We start from the raw sequence: 22,413 nt of genomic DNA, 5'->3' as shown, positions 1-22,413 counted from the left end.
CTATTTGACTGGGGAAAAAAAGAAAAAAAATGTTTATATTTTTTTCTCCTAGTGCTTTCACTAGGCACTATGTAAAGTATGGAAACATGGGGAAGACAATTTTTCTTTTTCAGTGTGGTTTCCAAAACTGTTTGTGGCCCTCCCAGAAAATGACCATTCCAATGACCTGTGTGATAAATATGCAAGTTTTTTACATTAAAAAATCTGGTAATTATTGTAAATTAGAGAATATATAAAGGGCATTGTGGCCTTCAAAGTCAGCAGAGACCAGTTCACAATGTGGCAGAGATGAAGCTTCAAGGATGATGTGTGTCTCTTTTTAGGGATACAAATCTTTTAAAGATTTCAGCACCCCATCTCAAGTTTTATAAATTAAGCTTATAATGCAGGCACAGCACATTCTTTTGTCATCCCCATGACTTTCAGTAAGTGTTTGTAATAACTCAGAAAGACAGTGATAACATAGGGAATGCTACATTTGAATGAAGAACTGCACATATTCACTCCAGCAAGTCAGTCAGGCCTATAAATCATTTTTTGGTCTGTAGGATTAGAAGTAGATAATGAAGAAATGGAACAGCATGAGTAGATATGGCAAAAGCAAGATAAAGACTGGTGAATGTAACTACAATGCATCACCACTTTATTATATTTATTAGCACTGAGTGGAAATAAGTGGGGGAAGCACAGCAGCATCCAAACATGGAGGTGTCTCAGAGATGCCTGTTATTTTCCAATATAAATTCAGGAGTTCCCAATATAGCATTAGAATGGTGACTAGTCTTTTAAAACCTAATTATAATGCTGATGCTTCCTTTGAGTAGACAGAGGGCAAGAGTATATAATGAAACAAAAGTTATGGATCAGTTTGAAGTGTATTGATCTGTCAAGGAAACAGTGCTGTGTGATTTCATTAGCCAGTCTGGACTTGGATCTGTCACATGGCACTCCATGACTTAACATCCAGCAATACCACTGAAACTGACTCCCAAACTAAAACACAAACCAAAACAAACTAATGAGATTCCTCTCCAAGTTGAAACATACTCAGACACAGTTCTATTTCTAGTTTTGAGAAGTGAGATTTATTTTGAAGGTCACAAAAACCACTGCTTACCACACTTGAGTTTTCACCTCTTTTATTCCTTGAGCAATAAATGACATTCAGGCCCAAATTCCAAACCTCATTTTTTTTATCAGCTTTACCTTTTTTCTAGCTTAAGTATGTCTTCACCAGTCTTGGAAAGAACAATTTGAAGCACTTGTTTCAGAAAAGCACATCTGAAAGTGATACAATCTAGAAAAAATAAATACAATCAACCTCAAAAAAAAAAAAATCAATTAAAATGCAGCATGAAGCTTCTAAAGACTTTAGGTGGAAGACAGAGGATTTTTTTTTCTTTTTCCTTTGATTGCTTAGATATCCAAGAACTAAACTCCTAATCTTTCCCTAGAAGGGGAGAAATAAAAGGTGACACTTTCTCTCCTGAGTAATGAAAAGGTCTATCAAAAAATTCGGATTAGAAATAAATGTGGCTAAGAGAGATTCCATTGACCGAAGTGCAATAAAAGCACTATAAAGCTGTATAAAGCAATATAAAGCTGTATTAGGAAAAGAGAATTCTGGAGACTCTAGATCGCTACCAAAGCGACTGAGTGTGCATTCAGAAAGGTGGGCATCCTCTAGGTGAAGATACTAAGACATATTGAGACTGATAAGAAGACCATGAGAGGAAGGCAGCACCAGAGAAACGTGCAATCACCCCGGGCTGTGACAGCCCAGGGGAACAGAATCCCATTCACAGCCTGTAACACCTTCCTCCTCCCTGCGCCGAAAGCCGGGACGCGGTGGAAGCGGCGCGGTGCCGTCCCAGACGCGTGTCCCCGCTCCACCCCTGCGGGCCCTGGGCCGGCGGGGCAGGCAGGTGTGTCCCCTGCCCCGAGGGCTGGCAGGGACCACCGGCGGCAAGGGTGCCTGGAATAACCCAGGGCTCCGCCGCCAGTTGGTCTCTCGGCGGCCCGGACAGCCGCAGCCCCCCGGCGCTGTGCCCCGACCCCGCTCGGCGCTGTGCCCCGCTCCCGCTCGGCGCTGTGCCCCGCTCCCCCGGCGCGATGGCCACCTAATCGCTACCTAATCGCTACCTAATCGCCACCTCATAGCCACCTCATCGCCGCCGCGGCCGCAACTTTTCCTCCCCGCGCCGCGCCGCTCCTTCCCCCGTGGCTCCGGTGGAAGATGGCAGTTGGGGGAAGCGCTGGAAGTTGCAGCCCGCGAGCGAAGAGATAAGGCGGAGGAGCGGGAAGGTGAGTGGCACCGGCCGGCTGCCCCTCCGCTCCGCTCCGCTCCGCCCCGCCCGGCTGCGGCGGGCTGCGAGTGCGGGGCCGGCCGGTCCCGCCACCCGGACGTTGTCCTCGACCTGCCGGGGCGGTATTTTTGGGACCTTCGGGGAGGTTTCGGGAAGTTGGACCGTGTAAAGGCTGGCAAGGTGGCGGGGGAGGGAGGACACAGCCGCCCCGGGCAAGTTTTACTTCGCGGGAGGGCGAGTGGAAGAGCAGCTCCCGGAGTGCTTGCCCTGCCGGGCGGGTGGTGCGTTTCTGGCTCCGGGGGATCCTCTGCGACCCCCGCGTCCTGCGGGGCCGTGGGCGAGTCGCGGGTGCCGGCCGGAGAGCGGCTGCCGGAGCTCAGCGGGCCGTGCCAGCTCCCCGGGGTCGGCTGGGACCGCCGAGCTCCGGAGGGCGCCGGGGGAGCTGGCCCGTGGCGGCCGAACAGGTGGGCGACCGGGGTGCGCCCTGCCCGGGCACCGCCGCCGGCCGGTGTCGGACTGCCCGCAGCAGGCGGCAGCCGGAGAGCGGTGCGCCCCGTCCCGTCCCGTCCCGTCCCTTTCCCGTGCCGGGTGGGTGGCCAGAATTTTGTATAATTGTGTTTACGGTGCCAAAGCGGTGCGTGCATCCCGGCCGGCAGCTTCCCGTTTGGCAGCGCAGGGCATGAGGAAGGTAGTTCCCAGCAAAGGTACAGTTGTTTTGACTCATCTAAAATGTCTGAGTTTTGATGTGAAATGGAACATAATAGTAATCAGTAATCATTCATGCTTATCACTCTTAGAGAAATAAAGCGGGTATTACTCGTAATGCACAAAGTGCGTATTCATCTTTTAATATCTACCCCGAGCCCACAGCAGTTTATATTTTTAAGTGCTCTGATCAGGTCTAAACCCACTGTTAAACAACATGAGAATTTAAGTGTAGACAAATATTTAAAACAAGCCGATCTTTGAAGAAGTAGTGCGGTGGATTGTGGAGACCTTTTGGCATATGAAAATGCATGAATGTGCTTTTTTGATGCAAAACTTGTTGAGATTTTCTGTCACAAACAGCACAGAACAAGCACTGACACAGAAACCAAGGGATTTTAAACATTTGTCTTTCAACATTGTCAGCTTTAGTTCTTTGACATTTTGTTTTCTGTGACAGAAGAATAGTTTTGTGACAGTTATTCAAGATTTAATTTGCAAGCTCACAAAGGCCTGTAGCTGTGATGAGAACTTATGAACAAAAAAAGGAAGGTATTTCACATTTAGGTTTTTCACATGTCCTATCCTACTCACATGTCTTGTCCTACTCCTATCTTCTCTCCCCACACACCTAGCTCGGCAACAGCATCCCTATATCTTTTGAAGTTATCTTGTTGCTTAGTGTCTCTAGATTTTCTCTCATGTCCATTTCTGTGTCAGTGGCCCCAGCTCATATGTGTTTTGTACCAGGAATACCTACTTTGTTCAGAAAGAGATGCCAGTTTGTTCTCTGTTATAACACCAGACCAATCTTGGAAGGTAATTCCATCCCTTCATACACTTAAGTTGCATTGTTATTTGTATGAGATAGCTGTGTCTCAACTATATGGAACTTTCTACCATGAATGATGCAAATAATATACTATTTTAACACCTCTTTGTCATGGCAAAGTTATGATCCAAAACGGTGGGAATAAACATGTCATGGCTCCAGAGAAAAGCTGCAGTCAGTCATGTTTGTGTACCACTGGTGCAGGTTTCTCCATATAAATATTGAAATAGCTGTCTTTTAAACAAAAATGTAGTTGTCAGTTCAGAATTCCAAAAAAGCAGAAAAACATGCCATTATACTTCTTGGTGACCAGCTTGATGCAAACACAGCGCCATAGTTAAGCCTACCCAAAGCATTGGTCTCAGTGTCTGATTCCTCTGAAGGTCTGTGTAAATGTGTAATATACCCAAATGTTTTGAATCTGACTTTAAAATGTTAGTTTTGAAAACAGTAGTGTTTGGTTTTCCATTAAATTGCTTTTCCACAAATGAAGCTTGGTCTGCCTGACTAAATGGGAACAGTAATTTGTAAGCTGTTGTGTATCTTCAGTTTACCAGCATCTTCCTGCTCCCAGAGCAGTTTAAAACCAAAAGCCAAATAGTGTCTTCACTGCTGGAAGTCAATACATGCTTCATTTAGAGCAGTTGTTCTATTAGAATTTATTTCTGTGGGAAAAAAAAGATAATACTATAATTAAGTGCATATGTATTTTCTAATTTCTTGATAAAAATAACATTAAAAAGAGATTCAGTTATAAAAATGATATACTTTCTAAAAAGCATGTAAACCAGAAAATAACTTTCAGTTCTTCATCTCACAAACTCAGGCCCCATAGAACTTGCTGTTATAAATATTACTTGCATACTGAAAATATGTTTCAAAGTTAAGTTTACCTGTCCTGAAAATTGTATGAATCCTGGTATGAATTACCATGAGTACTGATGGCACCTAAATGTAGTTGCAGTAGTTAGTTTCTTAGTATTCAGCTAATGGTTAGTAGAAAAAATGTAGCTTTGAAAGTAATCAAATCCTGTTGTGAATGAACAACTATAACCAATGAAAAATGACAAAAGAATTGGGATGTAGTCTAATCATCTCCAAATTGGAAAATTAAGTACATATTTACCAGAGTGTTTGCAATATTGTTCTTTTATATTCACCAGTATTCAGACTAGCTAATTTAAAGCTACTTAGGGTATGTGTGTTGAAACTGCAATAGAAAGTATTGTGGCTTGCAGCATACTCATAGCTGAACCATTTAGCTGAGAGAGCTTAGTGCATCACAGGAGTGAGGCTTTTTCCCTTTTAAAAAAGAGTGGCCAGATTTGTTGAGGATTATATGCTGTGTCCTGTAAGCATGCTGTTTACATGAACTTTCCATATAAATTCAAATTAAAGGAATAAGTATTCATCAGAGTTTTCCAGTCTCCTCAAAAGTACGAAAATGTTCTTTAAGTTGCTGTAATTAAGTAGAAGGTACATAATGCATCTGTTGAGTTAAATTAAAGATAGCTCTCATGTAAAGACAGAACATTAGGCTATTCTATGATAAAACATATTTGTCATCCTTCAAAGCCTCAGTAATGATTTCCAGATAAATAGGCAGAGAATGTTGCATTGCTGAATCACTTAATGTTATATTGTTTGTTGAAACAGATAGATGAGTAAGACAATTTAGAGCTAGCATTACTTGATGAAATCACCTTTCATTTTCTCCTTTTGGTTTTGAGTTTTTAAATTAGGATAATCATACATGACCAAAGAATTTTTTCCTTACTTAATGTAACTTGTAATGAATGCATTATTTTGTGAACGTCAGTGTGTGCTGGGTAAGACTGTGCTAGTGTTGAACTTATTGTTACAACTTTAATAATAAATTACAAAGTTTATTTGTGCTGCATAGATTCATCTTCAAGCAGCTAAAAAATTACAGTGAAATAGTGCTTAACTACCACTCAAAACTAATGTTTCAATACTTTGAGGCCAATTTTTACCTTTCTTGTGAGGATAAACCCACACTTCTCCATGCTTCTCAATTTTTTTACAATATATAGTTGTATAACTTTCTGCTGAAGAAGTTTGTCAATGTGAAAAGTTAACATGAGTTCAAAAAAAGATTGGACAAATTCCTAGATAAAAAAAGGAAAAAGAACCAAACAAAAGCTAGAAAGCAGAGATATAATGCTTCTGAATCAGAATATTCCTAACCAGCAAATATTCTGGAGGCTTCAGTGCATTTCAAGAAGGTACCATTCACATGGTTGCATTGCACTTCCTCACTTTTCCTTATGCGTTTGCCGTTGGGCATCTGGGGAAAAGGTGTTGGATTCTGAGCAAGTCTTTGGTTTGGTTAGATTCTACTGTTCATGCATTCTTACCCAGTCAAGGTGGACAAGGTGGTATGCAATTTAGACATTCCTTTATGGGGAAAAGTGATTGAAAACTTTTGTTACACAACATTCAAGAAGATGTTTACTTGAATTAATTGGCATTAACTCAATATATGATGTTGATTATGAGATGAAAAGGTAATAGAAAGCAAATATTTGTTCCTATTTTCCAGTAATTTATTGTTAATGGTATTTTTCAATATATGTTAACATTGGTCATTCACAAATCATGATACATTGTTCAAGTTTGTTTATGATATGTTGCAACTCTCCAGATAGTTTTTTTAAAATCTATTGCATAACTGTAAACTATTTTTTTTGTAAGAAAATGAAATGCTTTTCAGTCAAAGTAGCTAAGAAGTGCCAGTAAGAAGATGACTCCTATGTCTTTTATTTGTCCCCAGTTCCCCAGTATGTCTTTTATTTGTCCCCAGTTCCTCAGTTTTGGAGTTGAAAACGATGGATTCTATATGTCTTCCTTTGATTTCTGCTCTGAGACACTCAGTCTTTTAGCTCATTTCTGTTCAAGATACAGAGTACTCCTTTTCTAGAATGGATGACTGTCACTGTTGGGGTTTTATTCAGACCTGAGTCTGGTTTTCTGGTTTAGTCTGAGCATTCATGAGCCTCTATTGTCACATTCACCAAGTCCAGCTTTTGTTTCCATGCTCTATTAACCTGCAAGAGAGGTGAAGACCTGGTCTAAAGAAAAGATGATGTCCAGTGCACAAGAGAAATTGGCAGCCATGAAGGATGCCAATCTTGTGTGCATACAAGATACGTGAGCACTTGAGCCTGAACCTCTCCATAAATGAAGTGGTGCTGCACAGTGCCTTTGGTGTTTTCAGCCTTTTACAGCACCAAGAATCTTCCATTTGCAGCTGCCTTTCCATTGCAGTTGTGTCACCTTTCACCAAAGCTTCTAGGGCAGTGTTTGCATTCCTGTCCTCATGCTTTTGGTCTCATACTATTATTCTCCCGGCCTTGTACCTCCATACCGTGCTACTGCTGTTATGTCACAGAGGCGATTGACACTGCTGTAAGAGTCCAGCCCTTTCACCAGCCTTTTCTTGCACAGTTTTTTGCAGCTTTTAGTTTGCGTTAGGAGGAAGACAAGTATTTGCCCAGCGTTCTCCAACAATAGCTAATTAGTTTGCAATACCAGCCTCTGATCAAAAACTACTTTGTTTGGGGCTAATGGCATCATGAGGGGGGACAGGCAGTTGGGAATTTGAACAGATCATGAGGAAATTTATGTGGTTGCTGTGGGAAAAGTAGTATGGTGCACTACCTGATACACTGGAGAGGACACCTGGGAGAGGATGCTTGATGGGGAAACCCTGGCAGTTCTCTTCTTGACTAGGCACTGGAGCTTTCCCTTTCATTTTCTCCCTTTGCTTTTCCAGTTACCTTTCTGATTTTTCAATGTTTTTTATCTCAATGATCTCACTCCCTGCCTTCTTTTTCCCCTAAAGAAGCTTTTATTCTTGGCTTTGATGCTTGTCACCAGTTATAAACTCTGCAAGTAAATCAGGAAGGGACATAGAGATGTTTATATGGGAGAAGTTTAGGTAAATGTGTGAGTAGATTGGTACATGGTCAGTTTATACCTATGTAAATAGAAATTGTCTGATAACTTTCCTCATTTTAATTCTTGGTCAAAGAGAAGTCATACATCTGCTGAGTATTTATTTAGTCAGCCTGAATTTACTCTTCTGGTTCATTTTCACAGGAGAATATCTATATTCCACCAGATATCTCTCTTTCCTTCTCTGTATCCTTTTCAGTTTGAATTTAGATTTTTTCAGTAAATGTGATCAAAATAATAGTCTGTGCCCACAGAAATCTATTGTGTTGTCCAAAAGTCATAATACTCCATCTCCTTTTTTGAATAGTTTCAGTGATATGTCCTAGGTTGTATTAAGCTCAATCTGAAAATTTAATTTCCTGTTGCTTTTGTAATGCTCATGATTACACTAGATCACAGAAGTTGGAAGGAACCTGTTGGTCGAAATACATAGACTTTAGACAATGTTGTTTAGGGGTTAGTTCAATTCTAACCTTGGAGCCTGGAAAAGCTCCAAGGAAAGCAATTCCACTGCTTCTCTGAACAACCATACCCAATACTTAATTATCTTGGTAGCACTTTTTCTTCCTTATGTTAAGTCATAGCCTCCCAGTTTCAATTCATGAGTATTTTCTCTCATTTTTGTGCCTTGCATGCCTGTGAAGAGCCTGGCTCCATCTGTTTGGTAAAGCTCCTCCTAGGCACTGATAGGCTGGTGTTAGGTCGCTGCTAAAGCTGCCTCATCTTCAGGATGAACAGGTCCAGCTCTCTCAGCTTTCAACAGGGCAGGTCCTCCAGCCCTTTCCTACTTTGACAGACTCTGGAGGAAGCTTCATTCAGTTATTTGGAACACCAAGACTGGATGCAATATTCCAGATGAGGTCTAGTGCTTGAGTAAACTGGAAACATGAAACTTCATCTTGGTAGAGCTACCAAATAGCAAATAGCACTAAATTCTAACAGTCCAGGAATGAGACATTAGGCAGAACTTTACTGTCTTGTAACCATAAAATTAATTCAAACTACTGTACACTTTTAAGAATTTGTTATTGCATCTTACCATAAAATAAAGTCAATTTGATATTTTTTCTCAGGAAAGTTATTGAATCATGCTATTTTGGAGTAGGGAAATAATGTGATATTGGAATTTTATTTTAAAACACTTTCTATGCATTATTATATCTCTCTTATAGAAGTGTATGAAGAAAATTATATGACACAGACATTCTGTATGTCTAGGCATTTAATGATACAAAATTCTAATTACTCAAGTTTTTGACATCAAGTTAACATTAAGTCTCCAGGGTACCTAACTATTGAACTAAACCTTGCTTTGACAAGGGATGAGTGAAGTGCAGGCATGAATGTAAGATTTACAAGGAAAAAATTTAACCTAATTCAAAATAGGAAATAAGCAACATACACAAAGTAACCATTTGGCGCATAAAATGTGTAAATTATTCATTTGTTTCATAGATAGATAGCTCTTCAGTTTTCCATATATAGGTTAAAACTAAAGAAATGTGTGGACAATATAAAATACATACGGTTGCCATTCCAATGTTTTGTGTTTCCTCTTTTGGCAGTCAATAAAATCAACATTGATTAAAAAGTCATAGTATTAGTTAAGCAGATTTTTGGTATTTCATTTGGAGTTGAAGCTGTTTTACTTGAGATATAAATAATGACTCTATATATTCTATGAAAACATATTATAAATGGAAAGATCAGTGAGTTGAAATGGAAAATAATTTTCTATACCTGAAACACATCATAGTCCTCTAATGTGGTCTGCCCTCCTGACTGCCACGATCAGCACCAGGGATCTAGATGGAGGTTGCCATAAGATTCTTTTTGGCCTCACTGTACTCAGTTTTCGTTCCATAAAAATCGGAGCAATTAGGAAACAGCAGGGCACTGAAGCTGAATCTCATCCACAGGAACAGAGTAAAGACCTAGTCAAGATGCAGCCCTGTGGCAATCAGGACCACAGCCTACAAGAATGAATAGTTCAGGAGGGGAATCCAAGCCAAGGTATGAATCAGAGAAAGGTATTTTCATTTGTAAATTACATTTGTATGTTTAATTTATGGGCAGCCACTGCAGTACCAACCTAGCAGTTCCTTCCTCTCGCATGTGTACATTCCATGCTTGAAGGTGGACAGTCTGCTCAGAGCACCAAGTTCTGTGGAGCAGAGTGTAACAAAGAGAAGATAAGTAAAATCTTTAATGGGTTATAGCTCTCCTATTTCAAACATATTAGTCTCTTATGAAGACTGTGAATGAAGAAACCACCTAAGAGAATATTCAACTGCTCTCAGTGTATCCAGGTTGCTTACTCAGAGTCTCTTGGAAGACTGTGAATTGTTTATATTTGTTCTCTGCCATCGCATACACCTTGTCTTCCACTCCATCTGGCTATATGCTTTCACCTCCTCCAAAAAAAGAAATTCTGTTACGAAAATGTAGTTAAGTATTGCTATCTTTTGAACAGTTGGAGCAAGGGTTCAAAACTTCCTTTTGACTGGAAAGTGAAGTTAGCAAGTGGATTTTTTGGTGCAGAGGCTTTCTTCAGAAACTAGTGAAAAAAAAGGACAGATTTAATGTAATTAATGGGTGTTTAACCCTAGGTTTTTGTAGCATTTTAGTGAGATACATGTGACTTGATCAGTATCAGCCTACTAATGTGATGAGACTTCCTTCAGGACTTCTGAGAGCTGATCAACCATTCTTCTTCCTTGTGCTAATGCATGTCATTTATACTTATCCAGATTATGAAGAAAATGCAGTTTTCAAAAGAAGGTGAAGGGAATGACATCTAAAAATTTGCTGAGGGTGACACTAATATTAACAGTATTAGGACCTTGATTGAAGAGGTCAAGGATCTTGTCTGTGAGGAATTGTGCAATTGACTATAATGAGATCAGGATGTCACCTTTGCATGTAAAATTTTCACCTGTTTCATTGGGCTGTTGTTTGTTGTTGAAACGATCAGATTAAGAGGAGAGCTTGTGAAAGCCCTGTTCAAGGTTGAGATCTACTAAAGACATGCCTGGAAGAATGTAGTATACTCATTTCCTTCCCAGCCAGAGCAGAAATGGCACGGAGCATGGAATCTGGACTGGAGCTAGCAGCAGTGGATTGTTCCTGAATTCATTAGGGCAAACCATGGAAGCTTATTCAATTTAGACAGGGAGGCAAAGCAGCGGAGGAGCTAGAAATGTGTATAAAAGATAATTCCTGATTATTCTTTGCTGCCATCTTTTCCAAATTACCTTTAAATAAATTTAGCAGATTTTGGCATGCAGTCTGGGTACATTTTCCCTACATCAAACTGTCTGCATGCTTCTATTCCCTCCATCACTAGTTTTCCTTAGCGATGCCTAAATATAAGTTTGTATCTTCTTCAGTGTACTCTGATTACATGCAAACAGAGCGTGCTGGTATGCGTAGGAGATTTTTCTGGGCGTCTGGCAAATGAAATCGTTTTTCTTTAGGCCACAGAGTAGCAACTGAGCTGCTTCCACAATTTCACTGCAATTTTTATGGGGAGTCTGTATACAAAGCCTGTGAGAAATCTGGAAGGGTTTTGTTGTATTGAATTTGTAGTGACAAATTGACTGTCATTCCTGACACAGCTTCACAGGTACTTATCCTCAGAATGGTCATCCCTGCTTTTGAAGAGAGTTGCTGGGATGTTGGTTGCCTGTGGACTCTGTATGCATCATTTTTCCTCTCTCTTTATTTCTGTGGAGTGTTTGTATTGCTGTTTGTGTAAAAAGAGACTGAGCTGGGAGAGACAGCAGGAGACACAACTGCGAGTCTTTTTCAGCTGACATTTGGACCATAATTTAGGTTTTATGCATAGAAATGTCAGCTCAAAAGACACTTCTGTGTAGATAATGAAGCAACATAATAAATCCATTATCCTGTTAAGACAAAAAGATATGGATTTTTTTTCAGTGATTTCAGTTCTAAGTATTTCAGGAGAGAGAATTAAAAAAGGCATGTTTTTTGTATTTTAAGGCCACAAGTGTAATCAAAACAAATTAAAAGTAAACCACATTTTAAAAAGGTTTTAAATTCTGCTTGCTTACTCTGATTGAGGGTGATTATCTTGCATACAACTGATTAACTATGTGATATGTAACCTAAAGTAGTTTTCTTAAAATATCATAAGATTGCCTCATCTTTAGGTTGCCATTGCTGTGTTATGTATATGGTCACTTTATATTACTCACCTCTGTGAAAAATAACACTATATAGCTTCCTGCTCCAAGTATGTTGAAATCAATATGATGAAAATACCAACATCTGTCATTTAGGTATGTGAATGAGAGGAGTGAATTCCAGAGTGAATGGGAAATGCATAGATAGGCAAGGCCAGAACTGGAGTCTAATATATGTATCTTTTTTCTGTTCATAATTGGGTTTTAAGTCCAACATCATGACAGGATGCGGACTATGTGCTAAGCACACATAGAGCAAAGCAAAGACAATTATTTTTCACCCTTAAAGCAGTTACTGTACATCGGTGCGATGATCCGTCAGATCTCTATGCAGGCTGTTATCCTCTTGTCTAGAGATTTTTTCCAGTGATGTTGGTGCTTCAGTTAGGCAAAAGAATAATTAACTATACTGATCTTAACAGAACTGTTATTGCTGACACATATCAAGGGGAAAAAAAGAGAAAATCTGACTTGCATCAGGTTGAAAATGTGTTAGCTATTGGCTCAGTCTAATTATACAGAATTAAATCTAATTGCATATCGTCATCCAGGCCCCAGAATTTTAATAGTAAATGAATTATTCTAAAGTTATAAGGGTGATTTAAAAAAATAATGTAAATTCCATGATACGTTCTCTGTAAAATTTAAATTTCTGGAAAAAACAAACACTGTTTAAAGAAAATAAAGATTTTGGTGAGGAAGTTTTTGTCAGAAACCAGTAATTAAATATAGGGGATTAACATGAATAGAAAATAAACCTCAAGGTTTTTCACCTGTTTTATTTTATTATCTATTTCAATAATTTATTATGTAATACTGAATTAGAGAAGTTTAGTAGTTTGTTATGAAAGAAGATACTACTAACAATATTTGTGTTTTAAAAGATGAATGCTTCAGCTGAATTCTCTACATTTACCCTGCCATGTTGGCCATGGCATTCCTAGAAGTAGCAATGTAGATACAGCTTTTGTGTAGCAGATAGCTGAAGAAACAATCCTCTCTGAATGAGGATTTCACTTGGTCCTGACCATTTTGCAGCTGGTTAATTGTTTAAAGTGAAAGTAATGCTGTAATGCATATGGACAGACATAGCAGTTGGTACTTGAAACCAGTTATGTTTCATTCTGCATCAGTCATTAAAAATTGTATTGATTAGACGATAAAACCAGTGCTGCTAGAAGAAATAAAGGGTAGGTTGAGCAAAAAAAATATATTTTTTTTTCAATTTGCAATAGATGAGGAGACTCCTTAGTTTAGTCTTTGGTTTAGTAACTGCAATGTTATTCAATGCTGTGGTTCTCATTTCCTAACAGTAATAAACTGGAATTCTTTATTTCAGTTTATATTGATTTTTCTTTTGCAATGCATCTGAAAATTAATAGAAGCTTTGCCTATTTTATTACAGTTCTGGAAAAAAAGGAGAAATAAAAATTGCATGTGAGGATAAAGCCAGTAAAATCTTAATGTTTTAAATGGAAGTATTTCTGAGAAGCAAGTGGAAGCTTTGGAGCTGGATGTAAAGGCTAACAGAGGCAATTGGATTAGGCAAGTTCATCTTGGCTGATTGTAGCTGGAATCACTGTCTCTAAAAGAGAATTATCACTGAAAAGCAATGGGAAATGAATATGCAATCAAAGAACTCTCTATCTCCATCCTGCCTGCCATACCAACACCTTTGGTACCACAGAAGAAAACATCCCTTTCACATAGTTATGAGATGTACCATGAGTGAGAAAAATATTGAAAGATCTAATAAAGACAGTCTCAAAGTGAAAAATAAGAAACCCAAACAAAAAAATCACATTTTTGTTATTTGAATACCCATATGCCAGCTGTGCTGGAAATGTATACAATATACAGACTTGAATAATTTATGCTTGGATAGACAATTGCATCAAATAATAGCAAAGCCTGATTGTTTCATGTTTTGTTGTTTTTTTTTTGAAGGCCCACTCTATTTTGGTGATGAGTTCCGAATTAGAAGGAATAAACTTTAATGTTCTAATGGAAATAATTCAGTTTTAGTATTATAATAGAATTTATTCACTATTGAGTGCATAATTCCTGGAACAAGAAAGCATTGACAGGAGAGTCCTCCATTCTGTGTAAGGTTGTAAAATCTGCCATTTTGTTATAGAATGGGTGTGTTTTCCTTTTTTTCTTATTATTGGCCCACAGAAGGTAATTGCAGATTTTGTGTATCAGGGGACAGTTTGGATAACTGAATTAAATAACTGAAGTAAAGAAGCTGAAAGAAAGAAGGCACATTCAACAGTTCACTTTTTGGAACAGTAAATTGGAGAGAAGCTGTGCCCTTATAGAAGCTATAAGAGACCTAAACTCTTCATTCCTCTCTACAATAATTTCAATCTGCTGTTTCAGCAGCATGATTCATGCAGAAAGAATGTTTGTTTCTTGTTCAGATTCCAGTAACCCTCTAGTTACTGTGTCTAGTGGGCATAAATTCTATTTAGGTAAAGTGGAGTACTGTGACAATGTTTAAGACATAGAATTCTATGCATGATTGTTCATAAAGACTGGAATTCATTTTCCTGCATGGAGAAATTTAGATGCCACTCTAAAATTGTGAATCTGAGTTTATTTTTGGGGAAATTGCACTTGATGGTAACACCAAGTAGGAACTTGTGTACAACTTTATATCCTCTAGATGCCCAAGTTTACATCCCAAGTTGTGACAGCTTCCTGTAGGCTCATCAAGATGGCTAAACATTTTTAAGCATGCAAGGTGCTGGCTATACTGTCTAATAATCCAATTAATTTTCTACTCATTTTCTTTCTTCTTCTGTGCCCAGAGAACACAGCTGTTTGTTATATTGGCCTGGTGACCATGAAGCCATGTGTAATCACAATGTATTACCCATCCACAATAAGGGGACAACACTGAGCCAATATTGATACAGTCTGGGCTGGTACAAGACCTTCCAATGCATGATGGTGCTTCCTTTTGTGAGTAAGGATGTTCTTCCTTACATTTTTTCCCGTAGCTTTTCCCCACTCCCTGTGGCAGCCTGAGTTCCAGTCAGTCTCACAGCTCTGAACAGGAAGTCCTCTACCAACTATGGACAGCCAGCATGGACAAGTCTTAGATTAATTTTTTTCCTCTTGTGGGCCTGAATGATGCAGAATTTTGGATTACAGACCTCTTGGCAATTCAGAATCAAGAGGGGAAAAGGCAGAAGGAAAAAGGAAAAAAAAGGTGTTCTTTTCATGAGTCAACTCCTGCTATGCTTGGCACCCAAATCACAAAAACCTGCTGAGTAAGTGGATTCTTCCCAGTTGCAAAACATGCACCAACCACCATTCAGCCTGCAACTTCTAGTGCTTCTTGTGTAATTTTTATGGAAGTCCAGTTACAGGGGAGGTGAATGTCTTTTTGTAGCCAGCCTTTGGTGACAGGAAGGAGATGACAACCAAAGAAACCCTGTCTTGACAGACTGAAAACAGCAAAGCTTGAGCAGCACCCTGCCATTGCTCAGCATCCAAATGGTTACTAGCTCACAGGACACAATTCTGGACCAGACAAGTATAAAACTTGGAGAAAATGAGAGGCATGATTGTTTTCACAAGTGTCTTCCATTCTTGGTGCTCCATCCTTCACCTTTTATTGGTGAAGGGTGCTTAAGCAGCATGAGTATGTGCTCCTAGCATGGACAGTCAGCAGTTTTGGCCAGGTCCTGCCCATGTTACACATTCAAAAGCAGCTTAGATTTCCTATTTAATCCTCAAGTCTCTGTTTCTCAGGTAAATAACTTCCCACATGAGTCTGATCCTTTTCCTGCTCATGACCAGGAGAATACGTCTAAACATTGTCTGAGATGTTTAAAATATGGGGAAGTGAGCAGGTGTTAAGAGACAGTAGTTGTGATGTCTGGCTTTTCAGACTGGTACACACACTGGATAGGAGATCTAGAGAGAAAAACAATTTAAAGCAACTTGGTAATGCTCCATCTTTATTGTGTTTATTTCTAGACTGAGCTGAATAAGTGGCTTGAAACACTCAAGTTCCCTCCTTCACCCTGGAGTGGACACTTGAAAGGAACAGTTGTGTGCTCTGTTTGTTCATTACAATGATGCTTCACTTGATAATCTGTACCAGTCATAGCCAGGAGAGAGCTGACATAGCAACACCGTTAGTAGGATGACTGTGTTTGGTCTGAAATCAAGCCTGGATGTCCTGCAGTGTAAAAAGTGTTCAGTTTTCTTCCTTTTTCAAGTAGCTAAGTATCTACAGAGTGACAGACAACAATTTGAGTAGAGAACAAGAATGTTGGAAAAGCTGGAGTCCCTAGGGCTGTGCTCTAGAGGCCATGGTGGTACCTGAGTGCAGGGCTTAATTGCTTGTCTTGCATGGTGGAATTACAAGTCATTATTTGCAGGTAACACAGTTTGTGGTAATTGGGAGTGTGGCTGCGGCTGAGCCTCATCCCCAGTGCTGCAGCTACAGCTGTGAAAAGCAGGTGAAAAGTATTGAAGGTAATGAGCCGTGGAGTGCCCAGGTGTACTGACAAGTACTGACCAATCACTAAAGGGAACAGAAGGCACACAGGTGCAATGCATGCACATGAGGGGTATAAAGGGTTGGGCTAAAGAATAAGAAGGGCAGGTGCTTGCAGCCTTGTGAAATGGTATGTTGTAATTTCTATGGACAGATGCTTAAAGTCTTCTGATGAGGTGTGGTGATACTCTGTTATGGCCATCTCAACTGTGGCATGTGCTGTTACAATTATTTTCCTCTTATCTTGAAGCTGGGGAAAGCTTGTGTCTTCTTCTCCTGTTAGATGCAGCTGGTATGATAGATCTAAATTCCCCTAATTCTGAGGGCTGGCAATTCGGTATACATAGCATGTCACATCTGGCTCTTTACTCTGCTGAATCGGATTAAGTTACTTCTATGTGTATCTAGCCTAAAATTTTGGCATTTCTGAGATGATTGTCATGTAAGAACAAGTTTGGGAATGATGAGCTGGGAAAGGGACTGTTCTGACTTCTTCAGGTATCAACTTCCATGTTTTTACTGCTTGGTCAGGTTCCCTAGGAAATATCTAAAAGAATAGATTCTGGCCTCTAAGCAGGGCATATCTATCTTTATTCTCCAATTTTCTTTTTGCCCAGCTGGCAAAAATCAGTAGCTGTAGATGCAAACCATATCTAGTTCTTCCTTGGTAATTTAAGGGAAATCAGTGAGATCCAGGAAACTTGTCTGATGGCGTTGTGAATTTGTTTCTAGGCTGTGCCTCTGGTATAGGTCTGGAAGAAGGTCTTGAGGCAGGAAGAGGTTATCTGAATAATTCTGGTGCTTCACTGAAGATGACCCTAGGATACACTACTAAGGTTTGTGGCAGCCTCTCCGTCCTCTTCATAGAAGAGGCAGTGCTCACAATTTCTGGATGCAGAACTTTTATAGACTTCAATTTGAATGTTTCCTTCTCCTGGAACACCTGGCATTATTTGTGATCCTGTGTTATATGCAGTACTCACAATTTCTGGATGCAGAACTTTTATAGACTTCAATTTGAATGTTTCCTTCTCCTGGAACACCTGGCATTATTTGTGATCCTGATGTATGACCATGAAATCTTACTGTTAGCAGAATTATAAATCCAAATGTGGCCACATATGACACCCAGACCTCCCCTTGCTATCTAATCTGCAGTACCCGGACCGGTGCCAAGGGATTTCCTTTAGAAATGAAATGGCTGTTTGTCTCATTTTCATACACTACCTTTGGCAGAGGCTTGCTAAGTTGGTGGGGGGTGAAATATGATGGCTTGGCAGTGTGGTTGCTAACTTTTAAAGTCTTGTTCCTTGAATGTGTTTTTAGAAAGTTGCCTTTTAAGTGATATGTATTTCTTCTCAAATGGAACATTTGAAAAATTAGGGGAACACAAAGTATTTGGTAAGTGCTACGGAAAGTCTCACATCCATGAGAACATCAGTGAAGAACTTGTTAATGTCACTGCTGCTTCTCTGTTGCTCCAAGGGGGTGGACACTGCTGTCTTGAAGAGATCATTTTTCTTTGTTCAGAGTTATAACAAGTAATCCTTTCTCCTGTGGCATTTATGGATGCCTTCTGTCAGCTCTCATTTAAATTGATACACCATCAAATGTTGATATGCAGGTTGTGATATGAAAAAAGACCACAATTTAGCCTCTAAAAATGGCATAGATAAGTGACAGCACAAAGCTTTCTGGGCTTAAATCAGACTTATGCATCTAAATATTATAAGATTCTTCTTAACAGTTTTCTTAGCTTTATAAGAGAAAATTCACCTACAGTTGCTAGGAAATTAACAGTAAGCATATAACTAGATTAAAAAGAAAAGTGCTGCTTTATCTCTTTCCTCCAAGTGAACTTTTAATTTTCTGGATGAGTGCTTTTTCTAGAATACAACTTTTGTCTTTCAAATTCCTCTTTCTAACTACCTGTTTTAAAAAGTATCTTTCTCCCAAGTACTTTCTCCCAAGTAATTTCTCCTTTGTACTGCATTGTTTCTTGAAAATATTGTAAAAGAACTCATGCTGTGGTCACAGTTCCCTAGAGCAATTTCCATGGCATTTTGCCTTTATATCACAGTTATTTCTCTGAGTTGTTGCACCAAGCTGGATTACTTTTTCAGTATTTGTGGCTTAAATACTCATGGAAATTTCACTTTTCTTCTTGGGTGCTCCAGAAGGCCATGAAGACCCTTTTTTTTCCCCTCAGAATTAGTAAACACAGTATTTTCTATAAAACTCTTCAGACATCTGCAGTTTTGAATACTGCATTTTTTCACTTGGTTTATAAAATCACAGATTTATAAAATGTTTAGGGTTGGAAGGGACCTTAATGACCATCTGTTCCAACTCCCCTGCTATGGTCAGGGACTCCTTCCACCAGACCAGGTTGCTCAGAGCCCCATCCAGCCTTGAACACTTCCAGGGTTGGGGCATCCACAGCTTCTCTGGGCAACCTGCTCCAGTGCCTCACCACCCTCACAGTAAAGAATTTCTTCTTAATATCTAATGTAAACCTATGCTCTTTCAGTCTGACCCCCTTTCCTCTTGTCCTGTCACTATGTGTTTGTGGGAAAAGACCCTCTCTATCTTATAGACTCCCTTCAGGCACTGCAAGGCCACAATTAGGTTACCCTGAAGCCTTCTCTTCTCCAGCCTGAACAATCTTAATTCTCCCAGCCTTTCCTTACAGGAGATGTCTTCTGATGCCTTAAGTTTCAGATTCTGTGCTGCCTACAGGTGTAGCTCTGAGCTTCGTATTAAGTGTTAGTAGGTTCACTTCACAGGGTAAGTAGATAAAACAATCCTTTTCCAGCTTGAGAGTAAGGACAACCCTTAGCAGCTTCAGGTCCAGAAGTATAAACAACAGGTAACTGAAGAAGAGGCAAACAAGGAGGATGGGACTTCATAACCTAAAGCTGTAATTGGACAATTAACTCCAATATGCAAATGAGCCAAAACTTATAAAAGTGTGAAACCTCGTGATTGGTCATCCATTTTGTGACCATTTTGGGTCCACCTTGAGTGTAGCCCTGGCCAGGCCCTTGTATTGCCCAAGGTGTGTCCTTTAAGGCCTTTTAAGTACCTATTTTATTCTCTTAGCTCTGTCTAGTCTGTGTTCCAGGTCAGACTCTCAAGACATCACTTCCGTCTTTCTGATCATCTTCTTGGGCCTCCTCTAGATTCATTGCAACAGATCAATGTCCTGTACCTATTTTATTCTCTTAGCTATGTCTAGTCTGTGTTCCAGGTCAGCCTCTCAAGACACCACTTCCATCTTTCTAATCATCTTCTTGGGCCTCCTCTAGATTCATTGCAACAGATCAATGTCCTCCCTGTGCTGAGCATCCCAGAAATGAATGCAGTATTCCAGTATTTCAGATGGGGTCTCATGAGACTAAAATAAAGGGGCAGAATCACCTCCACTGATCTGCTGACAATGCTTTGTTAGATTGATTTCACAGGCCTTTAAACTGACCTTCCTTCTTTCTAAGACACAAGTCATACCTGTTAAAAATTAATGTTATGGAAAGTAACAGTCTCAATACTAAAGTATGCCTAAAACTGTGTTCATCAAAGCCACTTTTGCTAAATAAAATTTTTAAGCTGTTATTTATAAAACATGTGGTGAAAAGCATCTTGTGGAAAGGATTAAATACATTATTACAATACCTTGTATTCAGAAATATTGTATGTATTTGTTTGCATGTACAGGACTTAATTTCTTCTCTGCACAATTTATTTTCATGTATTTTCACATTTATTGTAAATGCTCACATAGGTGAAAGATGTCATGTGCCTAGCACCAGCAAATAGTATGCAGTAAACAAGTTATAGTCAGGAAGTAAATTTGTTATATACTGTGAGTTGATGTTATCAAAATAAATGTGTCTGTTAAACGTAGGCATATACTCTGAAATTTGATCCTTTAAAATTTCATAATTTAAAATCTTAGTCCTGCTCAGCATACATTAAAGTAACACGAAGACAAACTACAGGCTGGTGCCTTTCAAAGTAGCCGTGGCAGATACTAGACTTCAGCTCTCTGTAGAAGTAGAACTGTACCTGCCTAAATTTAAAGACACTCACCCTGCTGGTTTTGATCTTTTCCTGTCAGTTTGGTTATAGTGGTATTCTTTGAAGGCTTACTCAGTGATTTTTTTTTTTTTTTTAATATCGAGAGATTAAATGCATTTTCTCTAATAATCTTGGAAAAAGTGCGCTCAAAGCAAAGACTGCACTGTTTGAGAATTTTTTCTGTTTTTTCAAACTACAAAGACCTGTTGAAGAGAACAATGATGACATATTTAGATGGAAAGATCTTAGATTTACTTTTTGGATTTCAGTTTTCTTTTATGCTCTTTCTTTTAGTTTAAGTGATGAATGTGACTCATGTGAGATGAAGGAATCCTTTTAATATTCCTATGTTTTGGCAACAGTGGAAGTACAGTAGTCAATGAAAAAAAACCATACATAGGGCAAGACAAATCTTAATGTTTGATAACAGCAAAGGTCAATGATGAAGTGAGAGGATTTTTAAAAATCAGAATAACAGACTGGCAGCTGGGAAGCACATCTAAAGGAGACTTAGTTGTATTATTAGAAAATAAATATATGGGCAGATATCTGAAAATATATTACAGGAAAAAATTATGTAAATGTACAGATTTACTCCTTTGCCATAGATGGACATAGGTTTGCATAGATAACCAGGCAAAATACTATCATGCTTGAAACAGATTAGAGAAGCCCAGGTAGAAAGGGGCACTGGCTGAATGCCTGGGACACCCAACAGTTTGGATACATATGATCTATGAATGGAAATGTGCCAGTAAAGAGAGGAATTAGGGAAAGTTGTTAAAGCATGACCTGAGGAGCAAAATTATCAAAATTAATTAATTGTGTATAAGGCTAATGTTCTTCCTTATTTTGAGAAAATGGAGCTGTAGCTTTAAATGCCATTTTTCCAGGATGGAGGTTTTACTCTGGCCAGAAATAGTAAGATAGGAAACAGAAATAGTATGTATTTTTCATCAAAGCAGCTGCTGTAGTCTGTAATGCACTTTCTTTGGCAGATGCTGACATTTAATTGTGACTTCTCTGCCTAAACATAGGTAGTGAAAACATCTTCATTCCAAGGAAAAGGTTTCTTTCTCACTGACAGTAGTAGCAGACATTCCTGACCTGAAAAAGGTCAAGAAATCCTATCATTTTTCTTTCTGAACATTATGCCTAATTTCCTTGCTATATGGAGTACATCTTGAAAAAAACCCCTGTGTTTCTGGTATCTTATCAGTGTCAGGAGGAAAGACTAAGAACTTTTTTCTGGGTCTTGGCACATTGACTGGGTTTTTTTTTTTGTCTGCACAGGAAAATGTTTTATTTTTAAGGTAATAATAAAAAAAGTGAACCTTTAGTAGCAATATTTCTCACCTCTTCTATTTTTAATTGTACAGCATTTGAACTCTGTCAATAAATATTAAAATGTTATTAAATTGAAGAAAAAGGACATTTCTATAGAGTTGAGCAGGACTGAATTTTTATTATTACATTGATAAATATATTTGGTGCTTTCTTCTTGCTGAAATGGAAGTGTTTGCTATCTTGCTGTATTTCAACTTAAAGTACATGAAATTGAGAGTTTTGATTTTCCTACTTCTTGAGTTGCCTTTCAGCTGTCTTTTTATTTTTTATTTTTCTGTTCCCCTTGCCGCAAGCTGATGCTTTCAAACTTACATTTATTTCTGAATGGAAGATCTGCTTTTCTGTGAAGCATTCTAACTTTTACTTACTGTTTCTTTTCCTTGTCTCTCTATCATAGTAATTGGCTATTTTAGCTGAAGGCATCTCTTGGGGTAAAGTTCAGTT

The 22,413-nt window shown here is 39.0% G+C and overlaps 1 protein-coding gene across 3 annotated transcripts in view; it reads left to right on the top strand.

Moving 5' to 3' along the window:
- The first annotated feature begins 2,176 nt into the window (after nucleotides 1–2,176).
- HDAC9 (histone deacetylase 9) overlaps nucleotides 2,177–22,413 on the top strand; it is a 456,332-nt gene continuing 436,095 nt past the window's right edge. For 2 of the 3 annotated variants that reach the window (XM_039706463.1, XM_039706396.1), the window contains exon 1: nucleotides 2,177–2,304. The gene's annotated coding sequence lies outside the window, so the exon portion shown is untranslated. Of the gene's footprint in view, nucleotides 2,305–16,658; nucleotides 16,676–17,277; nucleotides 17,382–22,413 lie in introns of those variants that run through there. The other variant, XM_039706402.1, reaches the window with a different exon arrangement.

Source organism: Passer montanus, unplaced genomic scaffold, assembly GCF_014805655.1.
Source record: "Passer montanus isolate IOZ18808 unplaced genomic scaffold, ASM1480565v1 scaffold10, whole genome shotgun sequence".
Classification (NCBI taxonomy): domain Eukaryota; kingdom Metazoa; phylum Chordata; class Aves; order Passeriformes; family Passeridae; genus Passer; species Passer montanus.
The sequence above is the reverse complement of the archived record's forward strand: the minus strand, read 5'-3'. Positions and strand labels throughout refer to the sequence as shown.